Source organism: Mustela erminea, chromosome 1, assembly GCF_009829155.1.
Source record: "Mustela erminea isolate mMusErm1 chromosome 1, mMusErm1.Pri, whole genome shotgun sequence".
Lineage (NCBI taxonomy): Eukaryota > Metazoa > Chordata > Mammalia > Carnivora > Mustelidae > Mustela > Mustela erminea.
Genome location: NC_045614.1, coordinates 64,519,687 through 64,547,090, shown reverse-complemented (window position 1 = coordinate 64,547,090; position 27,404 = coordinate 64,519,687). Strand labels below are relative to the sequence as shown.

Here is a 27,404-nt window from a genome sequence, read left to right as displayed (position 1 = left end):
CCACCAAGCAGGGAGCCCAAAGTGGGGACCCAGGACCCTGGAATCATGATCTGAGCTGAAGGCAGACTCTCAATGACTGAGCCACCCAGGTGCCCCAACAAAGGTTCTTCTTCCTTTTTTTTTTAAGATTTTATTTATGTATTTGACAGACAGAGATCACAAGCAGGTAGAAAGGCAGGCAGAGAGAGAAGAAGGGAAGTGGCTCCCTGCTGAGTAGAGAGCCCAAAGCAGGGCTCGATCCCAGGACTCTGGAATCATAACCTGAGCTGAACGCAGAGGCTTTAACCCACTGAGCCACCCAAGCACCCTAAGTTTCTTCTGATTGAAAATGCAAACCAGCCAAAAGAAGAGAAAAGCACCAGAGATGGTAACTACCTGAGTAACTGTATAAGAGAATTTTTCCATTATTTAAATCTCCTTAAAATAAAGTTGATAGTATAAACAAAAATAACAACATATTGTTTATATGTTATTTATTATATTGTGCATATAATATAACCACAAGTAAAATGTCTTACAATGATAACATGAAAGCCAGGAGAGGGAAAATGGAAGTAAATTCTTTTAAGTTTTTTATATAATATGTGAAGTGATATAATATCACTTGAGACAGACTGTGAATTCCACACAAGAATGAAATCATATGGTATTTGTCTTTCTCTGACAGACTTGTTTCCACTTAGCATAATCCATCCACATGGTTGTAAATGGCAAGATTCATTATTTTTGACGGCTGAGTAATAGTCTACATATCTATTATATATTAATAGATATAAATTATATTTTACATATAAAATATATACATGTAATATATATAATTTATAGATATAGTACCACATCTTCTTTATGCATTCATCAGTCAATGGACATGGACATTTGGGTTCTTTCCATAATTTTGCTATTGTTGATGATACATTGGGGTGTATGTACTCCTTTGAGTTAGCATTTTTGTATTCTTTGGGTAAATACCCAGTAGTGTAATTGCTAGATTATAAGATAGTTCTATTTTTAGCTGTTTTAGAAACTTCCATACTATTTTCCAGAGTGCCTGCACCAGCTTGCATTCCCACCAACAGTGTAAGAGAGTTCCCCTTTCTCTGCATCCTTGTCAACACCTGTCATTTCCTGTTTTGTTGATTTTATCTATTCTGACAGGTGTGAAGTGGTATCTCATTGTGGTTTTGATTTGTATTTCCCTGATGATGAGTGAAGTTGAGCATCTTCTCACGTGTCAGTTGACCATCTGTACATCGTCTTTGGAAAAATAGCTATTCATGTATTCTGCCCATTTTTTTAAACTGGATTATTTATTTTTGGGGGGTGTTGAGTTGTATAGGTTCTTTATGTATTTTGGATATTAACCTTTTATCTGATTTCTCATTTGCAAATATCTTCTCCCATTTCATAGGCTGCCTTTTAGTTTTATTGATTGCTTCCTTCACTGTGCAGAGCTTTTTATTTGGATGTATGTAAGTCTTAAATCACTAACTTCTACACCTGTAACTAATATTACACTTTATGCTAACCAACTGGAATTTAAATAAAAACTAAAAAAAGAAAAGAAGAAGGTAGACTTTATTGTTATACTAGGATCCTAAAGCAATCAACAAAGTAAAGAAAAAGTTGTAAGAAATCAATCAGCTCAGATAAAATGGAACCACAAAATGTAGTCAATCAATCCAAAAGGAGACAAAGAACAAAAAAAAGGGGGAGGGGGAGGGAACAAAGAGCAGATGAGACAAAAAAAAAAAAAAAAAAGCAAATGATAGCTTCGCACTTAATCATATCAATAATCACATGAAGTGCAAATGATCTAAATACCCAATTAAAAGCTAGATATTGGGGGCACCTGGGTGGCTCAGCCTCTGCTTTTGGCTCAAGTCATGATCCCAGGGTCCTGGGATTGAGCCCTACATCAGGCTCTCTGCTCCGCAGGGAGCCTGCTTTCCCCCGCCCCCGCCTGCCTCTCTGCCTACTTGTGATCTCTCTCTGTCAAATAAATAAATAAAATCTTTAAAAAAAAGCTAGATATTGTCAGATTGGATTAAAAATAAAGATCTAGTTAATAGTACTATATTGTGTATTTGGAAGTTGTGAAGAGAGTAGATTTTAAAATTCCTTATCACAGGAAAAAAACTGTAATCATATATGGTGATGGATGTTAACTAGACTTATTGTGGTACTCATTTTGTTATATACCAAATCAATTTATTCTAGCCCTAAAGCTACTATAATGTTATATGTCAATTATATCTCAATAAAAAAATTTTTGAAAAAATTAAAATGTGGAGCTCCTGAATGGCTCAGTTGATTAAGTGGCTGATTCTTGATTTTGGCTCAGGTCATGATCTCAGGTTGTGAGATCAAGTTAAGGAGTGCTCCCCACTCAGGTGGGAGTCTGCATGAAATTCTCTCCCCCTCCCTCTGCCCCTCCTCCTGCTCACGCTCTCTCTCTCTCTCTCTCTCAAATAAATGAATCTTTTTTAAAAATCAAGATGTGTAATGATATACTATTTATAAGAAACACTAAATATAAAGACACAAATGGATGAAAATTAGAATAAAAATCATATGCCATTCTACCACCAATTGAAACAAAGTAATAATAACTGTATTAATATCAAAGTGGATTTCAGAGAGAAAAAAATGTTACCAGAAATAAACAATGTAGACCAAAACCTGGCTCTTTGAGATCAATAAAACTGATTAAGTATCTAACTGGACTGATCAGAAATAAAAAAGAGAAAACACACAGTACCCATTTCAGGAATGAGAGAAGTGATGTCACTACAGATACTAAAGTTATTATCCATGTCCACCTCCCAATGCTAAAATTGGCCCCCACGACATACACATAATCCGTGCTGGGGAAGCAGTAAAAAATACCATGCCTTGAGGCCAGATGTGGGGAACTTCTCTTAGGGCTCCCAGTGCTGTGCGCACAAGACAAGCTGTACTAATGTTGTTTACAATGCATCAAACAGTGAATTGTTCCATACTGAGTCCTCAGCGAAGAACAGTATCAGGCTCACGGACAGCACACCGTACTGACAATGGTACAAGTTCCATTATGCACACTGCCCCTGGGCCACAAGAAGGGGGCCAAGCTGACTCCCGAGGAGGAAGAGCTTTTGAACAAAAAATGATCAAAGAGAGTTCAGAAGAAATATGATGAAAGGAAAAAGAATACCAACATCAGCCGTCTCCTAGAGGAGCAGTTCTAGCCCAGCAAGCTTCTTGCATGCATTGCAACAAGACCAGACAAGTGTGTCCGAGCAGATGGTGACCAGCTAGAGGGCTCTAGGAGCTAGAGTTCTATCTGAGGAAAAATCAAAACCTGGAAAAAATAAATCTTCCTCCCTCCTCTCTTTGGTCATGTAATAAAGGTGTTTGTTATTCAAAAACAAAACAAACAAAAAAAGATGCAGTACATAATGTGAAAGTCTAATATGAAAGAAACTGAATTTGTAGTTAAAAATCTTCCCACAAAGCAAATTCCTAGGCCCCTGGCTTCATTTATATTTCTACAAAATATTATATGAGGCAATGATACCAATTCTACCCAAACTCTTCTAGGAAATTAATCAGGAGGGTAATTACCCAAATGCCAATCAACTGTTAACTAATTATTATATAGTTACATAATGAAATACTACACAACAATGAGAACAGAGGATCTACAATGATATGCAACCTACTAATAATTCTTACAAAGTGTTGTAGAAGAAAGTAGACTTCATGTCTATTTTTACAATGTATGTGTGACATGGTTCAGTTCAGAAAGTATGCATGCAGCCAACACTGATCTGTGCTGTTAGGAATCAGGAGAGTGTTACACTTGGGAGGTATACCGTATCACCCGGAAGAAAGCACAAGAGGACTTACTTCATAGCGTGCTGGCAATAGTCGACCTCTCCATCTGGTGCCAGTTGCATGGGTGTGTTCATTCTGTGAAATCTGGATAATGCAGACACTTAACAATAAATACATACACTTCTATGCATGTACATATGTTCAATTAAAAGCTTTTTAAGTGGTTGATTTGCACATCCTTTTTTAGTTTCAGATTTTCCCCCATTGAATTGTGACCAACCATGTTTGCATTTTTCTAAGTATAAGGCAACAGATTTTATTTCATGCTGTACAGAGAAATGGGTTTTCCTTGAAAAAAATAACATTTCCCTCATTATCTCTGTAACTAGATGATCTCTCACTCCACAAGCAACCCACAGACAATTCTGTAATTTTAATACTTTTTTCCTTTTTCAATTTTATGGATAGTTTTATCTTCTTGCTTTGGCTCTGCAAGAGTTTGCTGCCACACAGCTGTGCTAAATCAAAGAGAACGTGCTTTATCTGCTTAGTAAACACAGACAAAACCAACACAGCTGATATCCAAGTGTCACAGAGAGTGTTGTGAGCAAGAAATTAAAATCTAAAAATATGAAATAATAAAATTGTACGTGAAATTCTTCCTATGGTTGATTGAAGACAAAAAGGAATGACTGTGTTTTCAAACAAACATTCAACTGTGGCCATACATATTTTAGCTGACTTACTTCAGATTTACATGGTGGTTTTGATGAAGAGGTATTTGGGTCCTTTGCAGATTCTCAGCTTGGCTCCAAAGGAGAGCTACTGTGGTCACGGCCACCTCTCCTCCACAGTCCCAGATCACATCTAAGTTCTATTCAACACAAACAGGTACAGAGGATTAAAGCAAGATCAATGTATACAACTATGTGGCTAAACGCCTTAAATCAGTGATTGATAAGCACTACTATTTGTGTCCGAACATTAAGGGCTATAAGTAAAAAGGTAGAATCATAGAAATACAATGTTGTCTTCATTCTAGAAGGTTTGCTCTTTCATTTTGACATTACCATATTTTCTGAATATTATGTAATTGAATTTTTAATTATATAGTGGATAAAAGATTATTCATGAGTCCTCATTCTTAGCCCCTTTATAATAATTCATAGGAAATATATGTTTGATCTTGGTATTTCCTTGTATTTTGCTATGCTTTGCACATGGTACTAAGATCTGTATTAGGTGTTTCCACATAGTTTCTGGATTTTACAATTAATTGGAATTTTCCTTGTTCTACAGTTCATAACCCATTTTTTAAATAAATATCCTATAAACCATTGAAAAAAAATTTTTTAGTAAACCTAAGAATTTTGTGTTTGTATTATGTGTGCACTTACCTCTTTTTTTTAAGTTTTTTTTGTTTTTTTGGGTTTTTTTTTTGTTTTTTTTAATGAGAGAGAGAGCATGAGCAGGAGGTACAGCAGAGAGGGGGTGGGGGAAAAGAAATCTCCCCAAGGAGCAGGGATCTCAAAGCAAGTCTAGATTCCAGGACTGGAGATCATGACCAGAGCTGAAGGCAGATGCTTAACCAACTGAGCCACCTAAGCGCCCTGCATTTGCCTCTTTAAAATAATTATACAAGCCTCACTGAGTTTGTTTGTTTGTCTTTCTATCATAAAGACTTGTGCTAATCTCCAAAATTTCAGTCGTGGTCTTGTTAATTTATCATTTTTATTTATTTATTTTTTTAATTTTATTTATTTGACAGACAGAGATCACAAGTAGGCAGAGAGGCAGGTAGAGAGAAAGGGGAAAGCAGGCTCCCCACTGAGCAGAGAGCCCGATGCGGGACTCGATCCCACGACCCTGAGATCATGACCTAAGCCGAAGGCAGAGGCTTTAACCCACTGAGCCACCCAGGCACCCCAATTTATCATTTTTATATGATGACTTTTGTTTTATGTGTTGATAGTCATTTTATATGGAAGACTTAATCCTGTTTTCCTATTATTGTGGATTTGAATACTTGAACACCATATATGAAGGTATAGTTTTGAAAATAAAATTCTAATTTGACAAAGATTTAAAAGGTGAAGCCTACTTTTAACATATCTATCTGGAGATAGTAAAAGGTAATTTTACTTCATTTTTGTCCTTTTTATTTATTCAGCCATATTATTTATTTAGCAAATCAAAGTAAATTTTACTTGATGACATAGACTCAAAAATATATAAAGTAAAAATTAACAGCTCTACTAGGAGAGACTAACAAATCTGCTGTCATAATGGGAGATTTCAAGATAAGTTTCTCAATAAATAACATATTAAGAAAACCAAAAAACAAGCAAAACCTTAAGTAGACAGTTTGAACAGCAATGTTGATAAGATTAGTCAACAGACATAGAAAATTGGATGCTACACAGTTTTTTCCATACAATTTACAATGACAGACTGTTTTATACCACAAGACAAATCTCAGTGAAAATGTATGGCATTGGAACAGCTATGTTCTCCAATCACCAAACAATTATATTTGACAATAATTTTTAGAAGTGTAATGAGAAAAAAAGTATATATACACACACATTTATATATATTTGAAATCAATAAATATTTTTAAATAGTGGTTTAAATAAAATTAATATAAAAATTAGATAGTTTTTAGACAAAATATATAGTTCAAATACTACACACCAAAAGATGGAATAGACATAAAGCTTACTTTAAAAGAAAAAGAAGAGAATATGAAAATCAGAAATTTACTAGTGTAATTAATGTATTTTTCAAAAAGAAAATATGAACCATTTCAACTGATGCAGGAGAAGCATTTCTGAAATGAGACATATATTCATGATTTTTAATTTTTTGGAAAACAAGAATCAAAGAAAAGAAAGCATAAGCTTCAGGCCAAATTGTGTGCCCCAAAATTCACACTGAAACCCTAACTCCTGCTCCCACTGAATATGAATATTTGGAGATAGGGCCTTTAGAAAGGCGATTAAATCGAAATGACACTGTTAAGGTAGGCTAGATCCAATCTGATCAGGGTCCGTACCAAAAGAAGAAATTTGGACACAAGAGGGGACTTCAGGGATCCTTGCAGACAGAGAGTGGCTGTGGCGGCCCAGGGAGAACGCAGCCCTTCTCATACAGAAAGCAACACTGCTCGCATCTTGATCTTACTTCTGACCTATGACAAAATAAATTTCTGTTGCGGAAGCCACCCAGTCTGTAGTATTTGGTTATGGTAGCCAAAGAAAACTAAGGTGTCATGTGTTAAAAACAAAACAAAATAGAACAAATATCTTCTTTTATTTTGAAATGTCTAAAGCATTCCCTCTAGATTAGGAACAAAGCAAGGATAACTGCCATCAACCCTTTTACTCTGATTTTACCCAAAGTCCTTGTCAATGTCATAGGGAAAGAAACAAAATGGGCAATGATCAGAGGAGAAGATACAATGCTGACACTATCGCAGATGATAAGAGTTGCATATTTGAAAAATCAAATTCAAGCAAGTTATTAGAATAAGTAAGAGATTTTAACAGGACTGTTAACAATGTCATGTTTTATATTCAATTAAAAATTGCATGTAATTTTATGTTATTGAATGTAATTTTAAAAATTTACAAATGCATCAAAAATATACTATACTTAGAAAAAATATGATTAAAATTATTAATTTTTAGAGACAATTTTAAAACTTTAATGAAAGTCATGAAAGAAGAACTAAATAAACAGTGAGGTATACTTTGGTTCTGGATAAGAAAAATCAATGCCATCATGATGTCAATATGCCAAACTGTCTAGTGGAGTTGATATAATTCTAATCAAAATCCCAAAGCCCTGCCCCCACCCTCAGGTAGTCAATAAGCTATTGTAAAATTTATAAGGAAAAATAAGAAGCAAGAACACACAAGACATTTTGCAGAACAAGGAGGAAGACTTGTCCTATTTTAAATTAAGACAGATTTTAAAGCTCTAATGACTGGAACACCTGGGTAGCTCAGCGGGGTAAGTGTCAGACCTTTGATTTCAGTTTAGGTCATGATCTCAGGATCCTGGGATCAAGCCCTGCATCAGGCTCCATGTTTGATGGGGAGTTTGCTTGAAGATTCTTTCTCTCTCTACCCGCCCCCTCCACTCATTTACTATCTCTCATTTAAGACAATATGCTTAAAGTGTCCATATTAGAACAGTATAACAAATAAACAAGAGGAGAGAATTAAGAGCCCATACATAGATTTACATATGTGAAAACTTCCCAAAATGCACAACAGTGAGCATTTCTGACCAGAGAGAAAAGTATTGATTTCTTAATGGCCATGGGATAATTAGGTTTCTATGCAAAAATTAGAAAATTGATTCTTTCCCCAAAAAAAGAAAAAAAAAAGAAAATGGATCCTAATTATGTCACTTCAAAAAATACCTTTAAGTGGCTTATGTATATAAATACAAAAGTAAAATATGTTAAACCTACAGAGGTCCTTGGATAGATAAGTGCTTAAGATACACACACACACACACACACACACACACACGAACAAATCACAATGAAAAAATTATAAAATCAACTGCATTAAAAATAAGATTTTCTATATAATTGTTGGTTGAGAGTCTGACCCCCATACATGTAGGGCAGGAAGAGATGAGGAAGCAGGCCACTTTAGATCTGGAGGTGGCAAGTTTAACAACCAAGGGAACTTACAAGGCCAGTAAATCTCTGCACCCACTTTCAGAATCCTAAAGCTTTATATAGAGGGCTTAATGGGACTAAGCCTTATATACCATGCAGATGATCTCAAAAACACCTTACGCTATCAAAGCTATGACCTGGGACAGCTCCTGGTGTGGAAGAGTTAGGCATAGCATACATGCCAAGGATAACATAGGAGGTGAGGAGCCTGTGAATGTCAGGGTCCAGCTCCTGGGTCAACTGAAGTCATATTTTTTTGATCTCTTCCAACATTAGTAAAAATGTTTGCAAAACCAAAAATAGTATCATAATTAGAAAAATGTAAGAAAATATAAGAGGAAGTCAGGCAACTCAGAAGGAAAAATGTGTGTAAGAACAACAGATGAGGAAATCCAAGGGCCAATAAACATATATAAAAAAAAGTTTCAGCTTCATTCGTTCTTAAGGAAGTGTAAATTAAAACCACAATATGATACAATTTCACTCTATCTCACTGGAAGAAAACTTAAAAGTACGCTTATAAAAAACTATTGACAAGGGCACCTGATAGCTCAGTTGGTTAAGCATCTGTCTTCAGCTCTGGTCATGATCCCGGGGTCCTGGGATCCAGCCCCACATAGGGTTCTCTGCTGGGCAGAAAGCCTGCTTCTCCCTCTCCCTGCTCCTCCCTCCTCTTGTGCTCTCTCTCTCAAATAAATAAATAAATAAAGTCTTTAAAAAAAAAAAAAACTATTGATATCCTCTCTTGACATAGATATCTTCAAACACAATCACAACCAGCTACATACACTATTAAAACTCTTAAAAGCATTCATTGAGTGAGATGAATAAGAATGTTCAAAGCAGAAAAAAAAAAAAACTGGAAATCATCCAAGCATCTATCAAGAGCAAAATGTGTTAACAAATTTTGGTATATATGAAAATGAATGAACTATAGCCACAGGCATCAATACAGATGACACTTTAAAAAGGAGAGTAAACAAATACACATCATAGAGGATGTATCTGGTTTCATTCCATGTATATAAAGCACAACAGCAGGCAAAGACTGAGCAATATTTAGCTTAAAGATACAAACACATGTGTTAAAAACACAAAGAAATCAAGGGGATGAATAACACGACATTTAAGAAATTGTTAACTTTAGACAAGGGCGTAAGAACGTATGTGAGCCAAAGTTCTAACATCCTAGCCCTTAATCAAGGTCATAAGTACACAGATACTCATTTTATTATCTAAAAACTATATACAAATTATGAAAAAAGGTAAAGACCAACTGCCAACACTTACCAGGCAGAGAGAACTTAGGAATTTAAATACACTCAGTCTTTAAAAAAAAAGACAATGCAAACAAAATTTTTTCCAGAGTATCCAAAGAGTAATAATGACCTCCTTTAAGGTAACAATACTCAGGCAACACCAAACACATACCCAGGCACAGTTTAACAAGCAGTCTGTTTTTATGTCGATAACTCAGTTGTCCATCATATGCATTTAGCCTTTTTTTGAGTTGTTTGTTTGTTTTTTATTTTTTGTAATCCCATGTCTCCATTTCCATAGTAGCCTCATTGGATTGCTTCATGGAGGCTCTACTTTCCTGATATGCTCTCAAGATTCCATTTAGAATGTTTTTAGGACCTATGAAGTAGCAACCTCACAAGTTTTGTATAATAAGGAATTTCAAAAAATATCTTTAAAAAGAGATAGTGAACACCAAACGGGGAGGTGGAAGCGTGGTTTCAGGGACAACCAAAGAAAAGAGTCTGCAACGCCCTCTTTATGATTTTGTCTTACTTTCTCAAAGCCACACTGGCTGCCTGGCTTTCTCGCTATTCAGTATCAACACAAGTCCTAAGCCTTACAAAATAAAGGTAAGATAACAAGGAGAACAAATACAACAAAATAATAACCAGAGAGGAGAGATTAAAAAGAAACAAAACTGTCAACTGAAAATAAAGTAGAAAATTAAAATAATTAGAAGAGAATTTGAAAAACAACCAATGTGTAAGCCTAATGGCAAAAATAATATTAGTAAAACTTTAGAAAACCAGACAAAAAGCTGATCAGGTAAAAGCATATAATAAGAAAGTGAAAGCAACAGAAGATAAAAATAGCTTCCAGAATATTAAGAAATAGTAAGTTAAAAGTGAAGGATTAAGAAGCAAAGGGAAATGCATTATTTTTTAAATGAAATGAAAATGAAAATACAAGTATATCAGGGGTCCCCAAAACCATGCTCAGGCTTCATGATTCCCGAGAATGATTCATGGGACTCAGAAAAGCTGTTGTCGTCATGGTTATGGTTGATTACAGTGAAAGGACACAGAACAAAATCAGCAAAGGGAAATGTACATAAAGTCCAATCTTCCAGTTCTCTCCCAGTGGAGTTACAGCGATGGGCTTAATTCTCCCAGCAACAGTATATGAGGACAGGTGCAAAGGTGTCTAGGATTTTTACTGGGGCTCAGCATGCAGCACCTGTATGACTGACCTTAGCTATCCTGTGAGTACCAAGACCTCAGGCATACAACTACACTCTCATCGAGCAGAATATCCCAAAGGCTCAGAGCTCATTCTCCCAGGAACCGGCTGGTTCTGGCCAGTCCTGAAAACAGGTCTTTCTTGAAAATGCGAAAGTCTGGAGCAACACTGGCCTGCTGAGTTAACCCTTTTCTGCACAGGATGGTAAGAAAAAAATAATATAAGAAAATGGGAAAGAAGCAGAAAAATTAAAAACCCAAGAGCTAGAAGAATTAAGTGATAAATCTAAAAAAAAAATCAATGAAAAATCAACGTCTCAGAAACTGAATCTATTAAAGCATGCCAAGATTCTCAATTGAAATACTAATAGAGGGAAACAAAAAGAAGGAAAGAACTGAGGGACATTAGCTATAGGCAAGCAAAGTGCTCCTTGTTTTCACCTCTCTCCAACATGCCCCGCATTGTCCGAAGTTCTACTAGCACCCACCAAGGTGAACACCCTGGTCAAAGAAGCCACGCTCTCCAGAGAGGCTCAGCCAGCAGCCAGCAGCCCATGCCCTGTGGTCCTGCCATGTGCTGCAGGTGCCCACCTACCACTAGGAATGTTGCCAGCTCTCCTGTGCTTGGAAATTAGGCAGCACATTTACGTGGCATCTTAGATCACAAGTGTATGGCTTATTCCATCACTAATCACCTTAATTACATCTTGGCCCTTTCCTTATGGTGCATCACCTGTAAGTCTACCCATCTTCCCCCTCCCCATGTATCTACATATTGCAGAAATGCAGCGATTGACCATTTAGGACAACAAAAAGCCTAATGAACATCATGACACAGCAAATAGCCGATGTCTAAAAGCTTCCATGTTAACCTGTAGGAACAGGACGACGGAAGGAAAGAGAGAGTGCCACAGGCTTTGAGAGCATGTTATACTCTACTGCAACGTGAAAAACACATTTGCTGAAAGCAAACTGTCACCACTTATGAAAAGCTATCAGGGCTCTGAGTCCAATTAGAAAGGGGAAAAAAATCAATAGTGATTCACTTCCTTGTTAGAAGAATTGATTTTCCTGATAAAGTTCACAATATTCTTAGAGTTTGTCTTAATCATTTTCTGGCAGGATGGCACAGCTCCAACTCTCCCTAAATTGTACAGTTAAATTGAGATCAGTGCTTTAGCAATTCATGGAGTTACAAATCAATCTCATCAAAGAGGACAACACATCTCTCGGACAGAAGGTGAGCAAAACGCCAGCCAGTCCTCCTGCTCTTGCCAAATATTCAGTTATTTATTTTATCTTTTTTAAGAATCTAGGTAAAGACCACGAGCTCCCAATTTCCATTCAGACTTTAATATTAAAATGGATACATGGTTTCATTTTTCCTGTGCTAATAAATAAAACTCTGCCCTTGGATTTAGAAGAGCTAAGTTTCTGCATCCCAGCTCCATCTCTTGCTGGCCACATGACCTTGAGAAAATCATTTCACTTCCTCGAACTGCTTCTCCATATTTAAAAAAGAGGTTGGATTTGACCATGCGTGTGTTAGATACTTATGTGACCCTAAAGCAGTTACACATTTTCCCTACTGTCCAAAAGAAGAACATTCCTATGAAATCTTTCATAAGCTGAAGTAGCGTAAAGCCGAGTATCCCTTGCTTTTTGAAAGTTCACTTTGCTTTTGCAAAAGATCTACATTAGTAAAGGAACAGCTTTTTCCACCAAAGTGAAAATCCTCTTCGGATTTCTTTTGGTTAGTGAAAATAGGTACCAATGTACCTGTATGTGTAATTTAACAATTACATATAATTAAGCAATTACAGGTCACATGCACTGGGCTAATGCATCAACTCATTGAACCCTTCCAACCACCCCATGAAAAAGCTATCATCATCATTCTTTTTTATAGACAAGGACACAGGGGCTTAGAGAGGTTTAGGTACTTTGCCCAAACTTTACCCTCATCCAGGGTGATATGAAACACAAGCTCTTGACCATGAGGCTCCTAAAACAGGACTCTAGAAACACCCCAACCTATATTCTCTTTTTTTTCACATTAGCTTATGAAAGATTCAGGGGGGTGCAACTGGGTGGCTCAGTGGGTTAAGCCTCTGCCTTCGGCTTGGGTCATGATCACGGGGTCCTGGGATAGAGCCCTGCATCGGGCTCTCTGTTCAGCGGGGAGCCTGCTTCCCTTCTTCTCTCTCTGCCTGCCTCTCTGCCTACTTGTGATCTCTCTCTGTCAAATAAATAAATAAAAATCTTTATTAAAAAAAAAATGCTTCGGGGGGGTGGGGTTCTGAAGCAAAGGCACCAATTCATCCCAGCATTTCTCAAGTCGTTGGGTTATAGAACTTGCCTTTTCATGTCCATTCTAGCAACATCCCAAAGGGAAAAGGATACTGGACTAAGAATCAGAAAATATTTGAGTCCCAGTCCTAAACATAAGCTACTAAATATATCACTTGCAAATTGTTTGAACTTTTGTTGTCTCACATTTAGGTCTTTCATCCATTTTGAGTTTATCTTTGTTTATGGTGTAAGAGAATGGTCTATTTTCATTCTTTTGCATGTGGTTGTCCTATTTTCCCAGCACCATTTATTGAAGAGACTGTACTATATGTTGGCTAATTGAATTTAAATTTAAAAATTGCTTAAATTTTAGGGACACCTGGGTGGCTCAGTTGGTTAAGCAGCTGCCTTCGGCTCAGGTCATGATCCCAGCGTCCTGGGATCGAGTCCCACATTGGGCTCCTTGCTCCGCAGGGAGCCTGCTTCTCCCTCTGACTCTGCCTTCCACTCTGTCTGCCTGTGCTCGCTCTCGCTCGCTCTCTCTCTGACAAATAAATAAATAAAATCTTTAAAAAAAATTGCTTAAATTTTATAAGCCTGGGATTTCATTATTGAACCGTGGAACATCTACCTTAGGAAAGCTATACATAAATCAGATAGGATGCTATACGGAGAAGTTTTTGTAAATAATAAACTACTACACAGATCCTAGGTGATAGTATCATTAATTCAGTTTTTTGAACATGAAACGTGAGGAATGGTTTCCTAACCACAGGCAACACTTGTCACTTAGTCATTCATTAGACTTCTTTTATAAGACCCATTTCTTCCTTTGTCTTTCATTTTTGTAATCTTCTAGTCCATGCCAAAACATCCAAATAGCAAAATAATTGAACCTCATCAAAGGTTCGTTGACATGAATCTCTATTCAATCTTGATATTTTAACTGATTGCCCTAACAAATTAATTCCATAAAACCCACAAATACTATTTGAGACTAAGTTTTAAAGTAAGCACAGACGGGTGGTGGGCATTGAGGAGGGCATGTGATGTGATGAGCACCGGGTGTTATATGCAACTGATGGATTGTTGAACGCTACATCTGAAACTAGTGATGTACTATAGGTTGGCTACTTGAATTTAAATTTTAAAAAAAGTAAGCCAATACATAAACCTGGTATCATTCCAACAAATGGATTTACTCATTGCCTGTGGATGGCAAACTCTGTTCCAGCAGCTCACCACCTCACATGCTTTATTATGTTGTTCATTACTTGGTATTTCCCCCCACATTGTTGCTATCATGTTTTACATCTCCTATATATCCCATAAAATACTGCTAATTCACTATGGTGTGATACATCAAGATTGAGAATTCAGCATGAGAAAAATCTCTCTCCAGACTCAAGGAGTTTAATGTTCAAAGCACCATCAGGCATTCCGTGTGTGTGTCTGTGTGTGTATGGGTGTGTGTGTGTGTGTGTGTGTGAGAGAGAGAGAGAGAGAAAGAGAGAGAGAGAGAGAATTATGGTCCACAAGCCAAACCAAATCCTACATCCTCCTATTTTTATACAGCCTGGGAGTTAAGAGTAGTTTTTACATTTTTAATGGTTGAGAGGGGAGAAAGGAAATATGTTGTGATAAGTGAAAATGATATGAAATTCAAATTTTAGTGTCCTTAAGTGTCACAGGAGTGAAGCCACACCTTTCAGTAGAACAGCAGAGTTGAGAAGTCGGGACAGAGAGTGGAAGGTTTGCAAAGCTGAAATATTTACTATCTGACCCTTTACAAAAAAGTTTGCCGACCTCTGTCCTATGCTCAGATTTTTCATCCAATGTGGTTTAGCTGAGAAACCATAGTTACTCCGCTGAGCAGACATCTGGGGACAGATTTGGGGGAATAAGCTTAGTTAGCTTTTAAACTTGGCTTACAAAGGAAGGCAGTATGGGTTAGCAGAAATCTCAGGGCTTTGGGCCTGGGCGAGCACCTTGACTCTGGTTTTCCTAGCTGTCTGTCCTAGGATTACGCTGTTTGAATATCCCCATTCTCAATTTCCGTACCTATAGAGTCAGACTCATGAATGTAGCAGAGGACCTAGAACAAAGCAATCTTCCGGTAAATGTCAGTTTCCTCTCTCAGGGTCACAGTAAGACTCCAGGGGACACATTACAAATGGACCCCAGCAATTCATTTTGCAGTCGAGGCCACACGGCAATTGAAAAGGAGGGAGCAGACCACCCCCCAGATTGTTTCCAGCAGCTTATTCACAACACTTCTCAAGTCTAACCAACTGAAAGATAACATAATTCAGACGGATCATTTGATTTCGCCCTTCCATATTAGAAACAATTACCAAGCTGCATGGACTTCTCTGAAAATGGGCTTAACTCTGGACCTCCAGCCAGCACCCTCCAACAGCCCAGCTCAGAGCAAGAACTGGACACCACTGGTGTAGCATCCCTACAAGTGGGGAAAAGGTGGGAGGAGGGCACAGCCGGAGAATTGGCCCCCTCAGTGCTTAACCCAGTTAAATGAGAGGCACACTCTTTCTCTGCCCCAACCTGCTCAGTGCTGGAAACGAAAGAACACAAGGCTTTGCCTGGGCACTCAGCTCAAATATGTTTACACCTACCTACTCACCTGATTCATGGCTGTATTCCAGCAGGGTCAGCAAATGTAAGTGTGGTGACTCCCCCAGAGCCTTTCTGGCAGGATGATATCCATCCCCAGACTTCTGGAAGTGATGGCTGTTGCTAAGGGACAGAGGTGTCCCTGCTCAGGAGAACAGCCCTCGACCGAAAACTTGTGGTTATGCACTCCCCTTCTCACCCAGGAGAAACACTGAGCCAACACATAACTGGTACAGGCTACAGAAGGCTACCCCCTTGCCTCACAATGGGACAATTGCACTTCTCTGTTCGCTCCAAAGCCCCCTTCCATCATCCGCGGGGCATCAGGCCAGAGCTAGATATTTCCTGAAGTCAGGTCCTTGCTCAGCTCCTTCTGCTTTCCGAGCTCACTGCTTTAGTCTCTCCCTGAGGGATATTTCTTTTTTTTTTTTTTTTAAGATTTTATTTATTTATTTGACAGACAGAGATCACAAGTAGACAGAGAGGCCAGCAGCGGGTGGGGTGGGGGCAGGGAAGCAGGCTCCCTGATGAGCAGAGATCCTGATTTGGGGCTCAATCCCAGGACCCTGGGATCATGACCAGAGCCGAAGGCAGAGGCTTTAACCCACTGAGCCACCCAGGCACACCTCCCTGAGGGATATTTCTGAAAAGTGCTCCCTCCCGAAGTCACAAATCCCTGTCTCAGTCCCTACATCTAAGAGTCTTAACCTGAGGCACCTGAGACACCCAAAAAGCACAGACTGAGACTAATCCATGCCTGGGAGTGTGAGGTCACCAGGACAAGCCCCGGCACTGGAACCAGCAGAGTGGGCTGCACCCCTGAACACTTCACTCAACATTCAGTGCACATTGGATTGACGGTGGAGCCAGATTCAGATATGGGTGGGCTGAGAAAAAAACCAGGGGACCTCCAGGGATGGAATTCCAAGATTATTCTCTGAAATTATAATCTTAGCATTAAAAGCCTAGAAAGGTAGTAATGGCTTAAAGCTGGCCCAAAGAGAAAGATGACCCTTTTGCAAAGCGAGGCCAAGATGAGGAGGGCCAGGAGAGCAGGCAAATCAGAACAGCCTTGGGAAGAGATGAATGCTTGCAGAAGTTCTGCTTACCCCGTGATCAACCCATGATGCTATTTGACCTGAAGTATAGCACTAACCTGGTTAAAAAGGGAACTGTGCCAAGTCCATCAGGAGCCTAAGAGGGTAGAGGCAAGAGGGCATTCTCCTCCCCCTTCCTTCACTGGGGGAGAATGATGGGAAACAGTGAGGCGACCATGAGGATGAGGAGGTAGCCACCACATCATTATGGCAGTACCACACACCTTCAGTTGCCAGCCTCACTGGGGAGGCAGGAAAGGCGGTGGGCTCTTACTCCACAAAGGTAATTTAAAAGCCTGCAGGTGAGACTTTTGGCCAGATAAAATGGCTTTTACTTCAGTGACTTACGGCTGATCAAGTAATCAGGGAGTAGAGGAAGTTTAAAGAGGATGAAAGGGGAGTTATGGAAATAATATGTCATAGTAAAAGGAATTATGGCTTCAAAGGCAAGACAGGGATGTGTCTGTGAACCCAGGAGAACCATGCAGCAATGGAGACTGAACTGTGATAGAGGACTTAGGTGGGAGAAGAGAAGAATGAGAAAATGCGATGAGTTCCCTGGTGTCACCGACACGGGGGAAATTGACAAAGCCCCAACTCAGCAGAAAAACTGGAACTTGCCTGGTGGATAGAATGTGAGTTACCAGGTAAATTTGTAAATCTAATTCTATGTAACAAGTTTCTACTCTAGATTGCAAAGGGCAGGAATCTTTTGGGAATGTGAAAATATTCTAGGTCTTAATAGCAGGTAAAGATTTGTCAAAATTAGATACCTGTGCACTTGAAATGTGTCATTTTTTTTAAAAAGTGTCAATTTTATGGTATGTGAATCATACCTCCATAAATTTGGTTTTTTAAGTTTGCACAGTGAATATATACTGGAAATATACTAATAAAAGGTTATTTCTCCTAAAACATTGATAAATTAATCAGTTACTCAGTATAGATTAAATCTTGGTCTTGAGATTACAGAATGGTACAAATTGCACTGCTAGCTAATTGAGTAAAAAAACTAATTTTCAGAGATATCAGTTCATTTGAGTGAAAGGTGCCATTTTCATTTTTTGCAAATAAGCTATTTTTCCTAAGACTTCTTTAGGAAACAATTGTGTATATGTGAACTGGCAAGAGAAATAGTTTGCAATGTTTGGACTAAATGCGTGAGAATTTTGAAACTAAATTTTATTATTTCCAAGATGGCTAATAGTCCTCAAACATACTGAATTGAATTGGGTACACAATGAAATTAAGTAGGGCATCATTATTTATCACATTGTATTTTTTTATTATAAACTCTGTGTGTTTTCAATCATTATTTCCTGTATTTCAGGAATAAATTTGTGTTGGAAAGCAATTTATTGGACCAAAGCTGAAATACCATATAGATCAGGCATTAATAAATGGCATTGTGTTTGAACAATGGTTGTCAACATGATTTTTTTCCTAGCTGAACATTGGGAAGAATTTTTCCCATTTTTTGGCCTGCTTTAGAACCTCATACTAAAGTCCAAATTCTGTGGCTTTTCTAGGAAAGGCTGATTTTTAAAAAGCAAAAGTTTTTACAAATACAAATTGGAACTGTGTTCTATTTCGAGCCCTAACATTAAAAATCTTTTCGTGGAAACCAACAAATTAAAAGGTATTGAAAATATGTGTATTATACAACTTGGCGAGGTAAAACTAAGAAATGCTTTCTCTTACTGTTCCAAATCGGATTAAGAAAAATGTTTTTGGCACAGTGCCAATTTTTTGTGGGCATTAATCTGTTAAAAGTAAAATTATTGCAGAATGTAAAATTGCAAGGATTCTAAAATTTATTTGACTTTTAACCTTAAATTATTTTGTCTTAGGTGTCATATTAGCCACAGTTCTCTAGAGAAACAAAAACAACAAAGTGTATGTATACATAGTGAGAGAGGTTTATTTTAAAGGAATTGGCTTCTGTGTTTGTGGAGACATGGAAAGTCCAAAATCTTCAGGGTAGGACAGCAGGCTGGAGACTCAGGAAAGCATCTCAGTTCAAGTCCAAAGGTGGTGGTCTGCTTGCAGAATGTCTTCTTGCTCAGAAGAGCCATACTTTTTCTATGAAGGCCTTCAACTCTCTGAATGAGGCCCACTCCCATTATTGAAGGTAATCTGTTTTACTCGAAGTCTACTGATTTAAATGCTTATCTTACACATAGAAGAGTAGATTTACAGAAAAGTAATGTTTGGCCAAATATCTCAGTACAGAGTCCCAGCCAGACTGACGCATAAAATTATCCATCACAGGTGGGGAGGAATTGAAATATATCGAAAATGACTGGGAATCACACATAACAGTATCAGGGGATAGCTAGGTTTTAGGTAAATGTGGAAAGAGTGCTGAAATATGATGTAGCCACTTGTCCTTGAACTTGTCCTTGAACTTGATGACATGTTTTTGATGGAACACTGCACAGTCAATATTGTCAAGGTCACAGTTATAAGCTGTGTTATGAAAACATTCCCAGTCAGTCTTCTCATTTTAATACAGGCTGTACTTCTCTGAGAGTGGAATAATAATAATTCTATTTTCTCATACTTTCAAATTTGGAATATTTGGCAAAGTGGAAGCTTAGGTAATAGTTACTCTATATACATATATCAAGGCCTCTGGGAATTTGAAATTCAACACTAAACAGTCTGCGATAATTATTTTTAAAGACTTGATAGTAATAGTGGCACTAGTTAAAAGCAAAACAGGAATGTGGAGGGAAAGAGAGGCAACAGGTACTGAAGTGGCTCCATTAATTATCAAACCCAGGCAATTGCTCAGTTTTAAAGAACCTTCATCAGACAGACATGTGATTCCTGTTCCTCACAGTGGACCATGAGAAAGGAGAGAAGAGTTTATCTGCCAGTTCCCATCTCCCTTTGATCAAGGGTTTAACATAAAGCCTTGATCATAAAAGCCTTTAACATAAAGCCATGATCAAGTGGCTGCACTTCCAGCTCATGTAAGTGTGGGTGCCAGCAGGCGCCCATGGAGTCTCACGACTCCACGGCAACCGGAAGCGAGGGGCGGCAGGCAGTGTGCAGGAGGTGTGTAGCCAGGTGTGCCTGGAGAAAGTTGCTCAGAGCCCACGGAGTACCTGTCACAGGCTGGGGTTCCTGGGAAAAAACCCTGAGATGGAAGGGCACTTGGGTGGTTCAGTGGGTTAAGCCTCTGCCTTCGGCTCAGGTCATGATCTCGGAGTGAGATCGAGTCCTGCATCGGGCTTTCTGCTCCCCCCGCCCCCTCTCTCTCTGTCTGCCTCTCTGCCTACTTGGGATCTTTCTGTCAAATAAATAAATAAAATCTTAAAAAAAAAAAAAACCCTGAGATGGAGATTTTCCATATAGGTGGAATGTTGGGGGGTGTGGGTGCTCTTAGGAATAAGACTGGGAAATGATAGAGGGAAGCAGGGTGGAGCTGGGGGTGCAGCTCGCCACAGCCTCCATTTCAGTAAGCACTGTGGTGAAAGGCCACATCAGTGCACAAGCTCCTGGAGTCTGGGCAGGCTGAAAGAACCTGCTTTTTTGGCATTAAGGGATGTGTAAAGAAACCAGTGCTAGGTCTTAATTGCAGGTAAAGATTTTACACGAATAGTGTAAAAGAGGCTCATACCTTTCAGATATGCTCATATTCCACCATTGCATCTGACCCCTATGCTACAATATTTAGGGCCTCCTTTTTTTTTTTTTTTTTTTTTAGGAGAGGAAGGTGCGGAGGGGCAGATGGAGAAGGAGAGAATCTTAATCAGGCTCCACACCCAGTGCAGAGCCCCACGTAGGGCTGGGATCTCACAACCCTGAGATCATGACCTGAGTCGTAATCGAGACTCAGATGCTTAACTGATTGAGCCACCAGGTACCTCACGGCCTCTATTTTTGATAGAACATACAACACTTCTTCCCTGAAAAAATAGAATTAAGCAGCCCTAAGTTTGACTTAAAGGTTGTAGACAACCTCAGTTGTGTAAAACAATAGAATTAGTGGTAATAAAACTACAGTTCCTCCTGCTAAAGCATGTCCCAAAACTCTTCCCCTCCCGTTCTGGATGTATTTAATCTCATTTGAGCACTTCTGATAGCCTGAGTTGCTTGCCAGTGGAATAAACCAGAACTTAATCCTGAAGGTGTTGAGCCTTTGGTTGCTGTATCCTTGTCAAGTGGTGATCATCTTATTTCTCAGCTGCCTTTATTTTTTTTTATTTATTTATTCGAGAGAGAGAGAGAGAGAGAGAGAGAGAGAGAGAGAGTATGAGAAGGGGGAGGGTTCGAGGGAGAAATAGACTCCCTGCCGAGCAGGGATCCTGATGCAGGACTCGATTCTCAGACTCTAGGATCATGACCTGAGCTGAAGGCAGTCGCTTAACCAACTAAGCCACCCAGGCACCCCCCTCAGGTCCCTTTAACTTAAAAACATAAGAGACACAGCAGTGAACTCTGGGTTGAAGACATAGTCCATCCAAGCCCTTGTGGAAAATTGGGTTGAGTGTGCCTCTTCGTAGAAGAAACAGACAAATGAAAACCTACAGAAGCCTGAGTCAGGTTCTACCAGCAAAGACAATTCATTCTGGCTTCTAAACAAACTGAATAAACAAAACTCTGTAAACTCCTCCAGCCATCTTTCAAAACTCTCACAGTCATGTGCTAGGATCCTCTCAGTGGTGTCTTGTTCTTAAACAGTTGTTAGTAGTACTACTTGTGAGAAACAGTGAAGTTAGGAACAACCTATTTTGCCATGTTGGTGGCACCACTCTCAAAAGTCTTGGCTGTCAGTGTTTCTTTCCTCTATCACTTTGAATATGTCATTCCACAGCTTTCTGGTCTCCATTATTTCTGCTGAGAAGTCAGATGTTAATCATATTGGGCTTCCCTTGTTAATAATCAGTCATTTTTCTCCTGTGTACTTCCAGATTTTCTCTTTGTCCTTTGCATTCAGTGTTTTTGCTATGGTGTGTCTATTTGTGTATCTCTTTAATTATTCACTCTACTTGGAGTGTTTTGAGCTTCCTGGATGTGTTGGTGGTTTTTTGTTTTGTGTTGTTTTGTTTTTTAAAGATTTTATTTATCTATTTGACAGACAGAGATCAGAAGTAGGCAGAGAAGCAGGCAGAGAGAGAAGGGGAAGCAGGCTCCCTGCTGAGCAGAGAGCCTGATGCAAGACTCCATCCCAGGATCCTGAGATCATGACCTGAGCTGAAGGCAAAGGCCTAACCCACTGAGCCACCCAGGCACCCCTGGTGGGTTTTTTTCCCCAATATTTTTCCTTTTCTTATTTTCATTTATTTATTTTATTTTGTTTCCTGTTCTATTTTTGGTACTTCCCTTATGTAAATGTTGGCACACTTACCACACCTATGTTTCTCTAAGGCTCGTTCATTTTTCCTCATTATTGTTTCTCTCTTCTTCAGTTTGAGTAATCTCTATTGATCTGTCTTCAAGTCTGCTCATTTTTCCTTCTGCCAGTTCAAATCTACTGTGAAGCCCTTCAAGTGAATATTTTATTTCACTTATTCTCCTTTTAACTCAAGAAATTCCTTTATTATGCTTTCTAGCTTATTGTGGATATTTTCTATTTGATGGACAGCTATCACCACACCTTCCTTTATTTCGTTAATCATGGTTTTCTTTAGCTCTTTAACATATTCATAACAATTTTTTAAAAATTTTATGTATTTATTTAACAGAGAGAGAAGTAGTAAGAGAGAGAGAACACAAGCAGGAGGAGTGGAAGAGGGAGAAGCAGGCTTCCTGCTGAGTGTAAAGCCTGATGTGGGACTCAATCCCAGGGTCCAACTGAGGCAAATCTGGGATTTTGACCTGGGATTGTGACTTGAACCAAAGGCAGACGCTTAACGATTGAGCCACTCAGGTGCCCCTCATAACAAATTTTTTTAAAGATTAAATGTATTTATTTAAGAGAGGGAAAGTAGGAGAGAGCACAAGTGATGGGGGCAGAGGAAGAAGCAGGCTGCCCACAGAGCAGGGTGCCCAAAGTAGAGCTCCATCTAAGGACACTGGGATCATGACCTAAGCTGAAGGCAGACACTTAGCTGACTGAGGCACCCAGCCAGCCCTCATAACAACTTCTTTAAATTCACCTTCCATTGTGTCTGACATCTGGTCTCTCTCAGAAGCAGTTTCTGTTACCTGAATTTTTTTAGGTCTGTGGGTCAAACTTTCCTGTTTCTTTGCATTCCTCATAAACTTTTTTGTTGGAAACTGGATATTTTAGTTAATAACAATTCTGGAGACTGGTATTATCCTTCTGGGACTTGTTATTGTTATTTACTTTTTTGTTTGTTTAGTGATGATTTTATTTTATTTTATTTTTTTAGTTAGGTGTATTCCCGTACCTCACAGTGTTGGTCCTCTGATATTGAACCTTAGTGGGATGAAGAATTGGATATGCTCAGAATTGCTCTGGAACAAGTGTGATTTTGGCAGGTCTCTCTTTGACTGTCTCTTTCCCTGACCACACCCATGAGCCTCATGTGTGCCAGACACATTCTAATCCAGGGCATTTCAACATTGCTTCTCCCCCTTCCTGGAAGACTCTTCCACCAGATATTATCATTTCTTACTTTCTTACTTCATACATATCTTGTGTCAAATGTTATTTCCAAAGAAAAATCTTCTCTGTCATATCCATAGAAAATAGCAGTCCCTCTTGGAGTGCTTCCTTGTTTTATTTTTTTCCCATAACACTTATACTGACTGTCATAATAACATGATTTATTTTTATTGTCCATCTCATACACTAGAATATAAAATTCACAGAGCATGAATTTTGCCTGCCACATTCACTGTTATATTATTTCTAGGGCCAAAGACAGTCCTTGGCATATAGTAGGCACTCACCAAATATTTATTAAATCAATTTTTGTTAAATATTTGTTAAATAAATTATTTTTTAACCAATTAGTAAATATTGTCACCCTATACTTGGCATTGAAAGTGGAAAGAAGTATGCTCTGAGAAGAAGACTAAGAAAGAGAAAATTCTGGATGCAGAAACACCAAAATCAACCTTCTCACCTCTTCCTTCCTGGTCTTGCTCCTCTATATTTTGGGGGAAGTTATTCCCTATTACTTTACTCTAAAATTTTACACACCTCAAGCTGCAAGGCAGGAGAGAGGAAGAGCTGGTACAGAAAGAGAAAATAATTTGACTATGATTAATTTTTACAGACATACTCATTCCCAGGGTTAGAAAAATATGAAGAAGAGCTCAAGTGCAAAGGGCCACAATCATGATGGGGTAAATGTTATATGCACATTTTTCAGAATGCTTACATAGAGCTCTATGCAATCAGTTCACTTCTCTGGTTCAAATCCTTCAAATATTCCCCTATTTCCCCCAGAATAAAGACCCCAGACCTCTAATATGTTTAAAAGATCCTGTATGGGGGTGCCTGGGTGGTTCAGTGGGTTAAGCCTCTGCCTTCGGCTCAGGTCATGATCTCAGTGTCCCGGGATTGAGCCCCGCATTGGGCTCTCTGCTCAGCGGGGAGACTGCTTCCCCCTCTCTCTCTGCCTGCCTCTCTGTCTACTTGTGATCTCCCTGTCAAATAAATAAATAAAATCTTAAAAAAAAAAATCCTGTAGGAACTGGTCTCAGCCTTTCTCTCTCAGTGCCTCTCAAGCCACGTGCTTCCCAGCCTTGCTGGGCTTTCTTCACATCCCCAGATGGTTTCCCAGCATCAAACATACATGCTCTTGCACCCTGAAAGCATTCCCCTTCAGGCATGGCCTGGATAATCTTAATCATGTTCCAGGTGTCAGCTCAAATATCACTTCTACCAGGCTTCTTCTGACCATAAACTTAAATAGTTTCCTATGGTATTTAGGGTATATCCAGCTGCTCTAACAAAAGACTTCAACACTAGAATGGCTCAAACCCGTAGAAGTGTGTCTCACACAGGTGGCAGTTCAAGGATAATTCAAGCAGACAGGCTGATATGGTCTCCAACTTCTTCAACACAGGGCTTCTAGGATCCCATGATTATCTCCATTCTGGTGAGCTGGGCCAGGGTAAGACTCTAGAGGAGGATATATGGGAGCTTTCATGGACTAACCCGAAGTTGGCATACCACACATCTTCTCACATTCTACTGGCTAGACATCAGTCATGTGACCATGCCTAACAGCAAGAGAGATTGGGAAATGTAGTCTAGCTGTATTTCCAGGAAGAAGAGGAGAATTTGGATTTGAACAAAAAGGTAGCAGATTCTGCCATAAGGTCCCTTTCTCCTCCCTTTCCGCTATTTTATACCCCTTGTTATTTCTCTATCACAAAGCTATATAAAGTCTACAAAGGTGGGGAATACCCCCACTATATCCCTTGCAAGCCTAGCACATGGCTTTCAATATACATTACATTGAACTATGTGAAATTGCTGTTTTGTTTGTCGTAAAATGTCTAATACCAGTGATTTCAAAGAACAACATTTGAAGCACACCTTTGACAACCAGTTGTTCAGCAGAGCCTCTCCCACAGGTTAATGGAAACTCACAACTCAAAGGCTTTCCAGCTTGCTTCTTTCCTCTTGTCTTAAGCCTTGTTATGTAATTTAACTCCTTGCCAGGGAAATGCTTATAGAACAAAGTGTTCTATGGACGACCTCTGAGGCCATGTAGCCTGTGGAAGCCCAGGGGAGGAGCTGGGGACTCACACGCAGACCTCCTCTTAGGCTGAGCAGAATGCTTTGTCGTGCATGTTAATGAATGACAGACCTTCTGTTCTATCCCAATTAAGCAAACATTTGTTCAGCATCTACTATGTGCCAGTCACTGGATCCAGAGACAAGGACACAAGGACGATTACTTCCTTTGAAGAGCTTATAGACTTGCAGGGGCTCACAGTCAGTTTGTTTTGGAAATACCCCTTTGGCAGTTTTCAGAAGAACAGGCAGGAGAGAAAGGAAAACCATCTGGAAGATGATTTTAATAATCCAGGCAAGAGATGGCGTCGCATATTGTTTTCCTTCACAGCTTTTTTCTTTCTGTTTTTCCCTCTGGGGGAATGAGGGTGGGAGGAGAGGTGGTCCTAGGAAGGGTGAAAGGGCTGGGGAAGACAACTAGTCACAGAAAAAGGCAGTGGTCCTCCCCCTGCTGATGAGGTACCGGGTAAGTAACAGAAAGGGGCCACCACTGTCTCGATAAACGTTGGGGATGCCTGTGCCTTGTTTAGATGGTGCTTCAGCTGAGAAGTTCCCACTCCTTTCCAATCCCTTTAAATAGAGACATCTGCTTCTAAAATTCAGGAAAAAATGGGATCACAGTGACATCAGCAACTGAGGCAGTACAGCCTCTCCTGGCATCCTTAATCCTTGGACTCCACCTTAATCCTTGTGAATGTAGTGTTGGAGAAATAGGAAGGAAAACCCACTCCAGAGTGTGTGCATTCCATCATTTGTCAAGCAGGAGTCGTCTTTTTGCTGGGTCTTTGTTGCTCTCAGGCTCAGAGCTAAAAATAGACCTTCCAAAGAAAGCTCCCTTTAGGTGGTCTTACCAAGGCAATTTACATTATCAGCTCCTAGCTTCAAGACTAATTTGGAACACTCCTGCATTTGATGTGCTCCATTTTTTTTTCAGGGGTGGCTGCTTTTTCACAACAGACTCCAAGGAAGTGCTCACCACAGGGATCTCAAATCTTGAGTCAAGAATTAGGACAGGAGGTCGTTAGCACACTTTAGGTGTTTGGTAGATTCCGTTTGGATTCCCTGCACAGGGCTATCAAATGCTTCTGCCCGTTTTTTCTCCTAGGTGGGGATTAAAAATATCTGCCCAAATAATCATATTCCTCTAAGCTTTCTACTAAACCCAGTAATTTCGTGGGGGTACCAATTCCCTTTTACCTTGCATGGGATGACCGGTCAGCTGGAGAGTAGTCTGTAGTTGTCACTGTCAAAGCAGATAGAGGATTCATGTCAGAGTGCAGAGATCCTCAAGACTGTCCTCAGATTGAATGGCACGTCCTATCCAGGTCATTCCGAGCAGTGTCAGGGAGCCTGAGCCTGAAACCAGGCAGCACGGCCACCTGCATCATTGTGGAGAATATTGTGGAGACCGTCATGGAGACCGTGGAGCTGGGCAGCAGCAGGGAAGTGCCTGAGCTATCAGGAAGTAATGAGCTTTCACTGTTGACCCTGCCCAAGTGACCCCTTTGGTGGTCTCTGACACCGACTCTGACAGGCCTGACTTCTCTTCCCAAAGGGCATGTGTATAACCTGTCACACTATAAAAAGAGCTTTCAAAGCCAATTTTATTATTTAGCCATTTTGACACCTTCATGGAATGACCTAAATTCTATATTAAAGATGAGGAAATGAAAACTCGGAAGGGTTAATTGACTTGTCCGAGTTCAAACTCACCCAAATCTCAA

The 27,404-nt window shown here is 39.4% G+C and overlaps 1 pseudogene; it reads left to right on the top strand.

Moving 5' to 3' along the window:
- LOC116589278 overlaps positions 1-27,180 on the top strand; it is a 37,077-nt pseudogene extending 9,897 nt beyond the window's left edge.
- Positions 27,181-27,404: the final 224 nt, after the last annotated feature.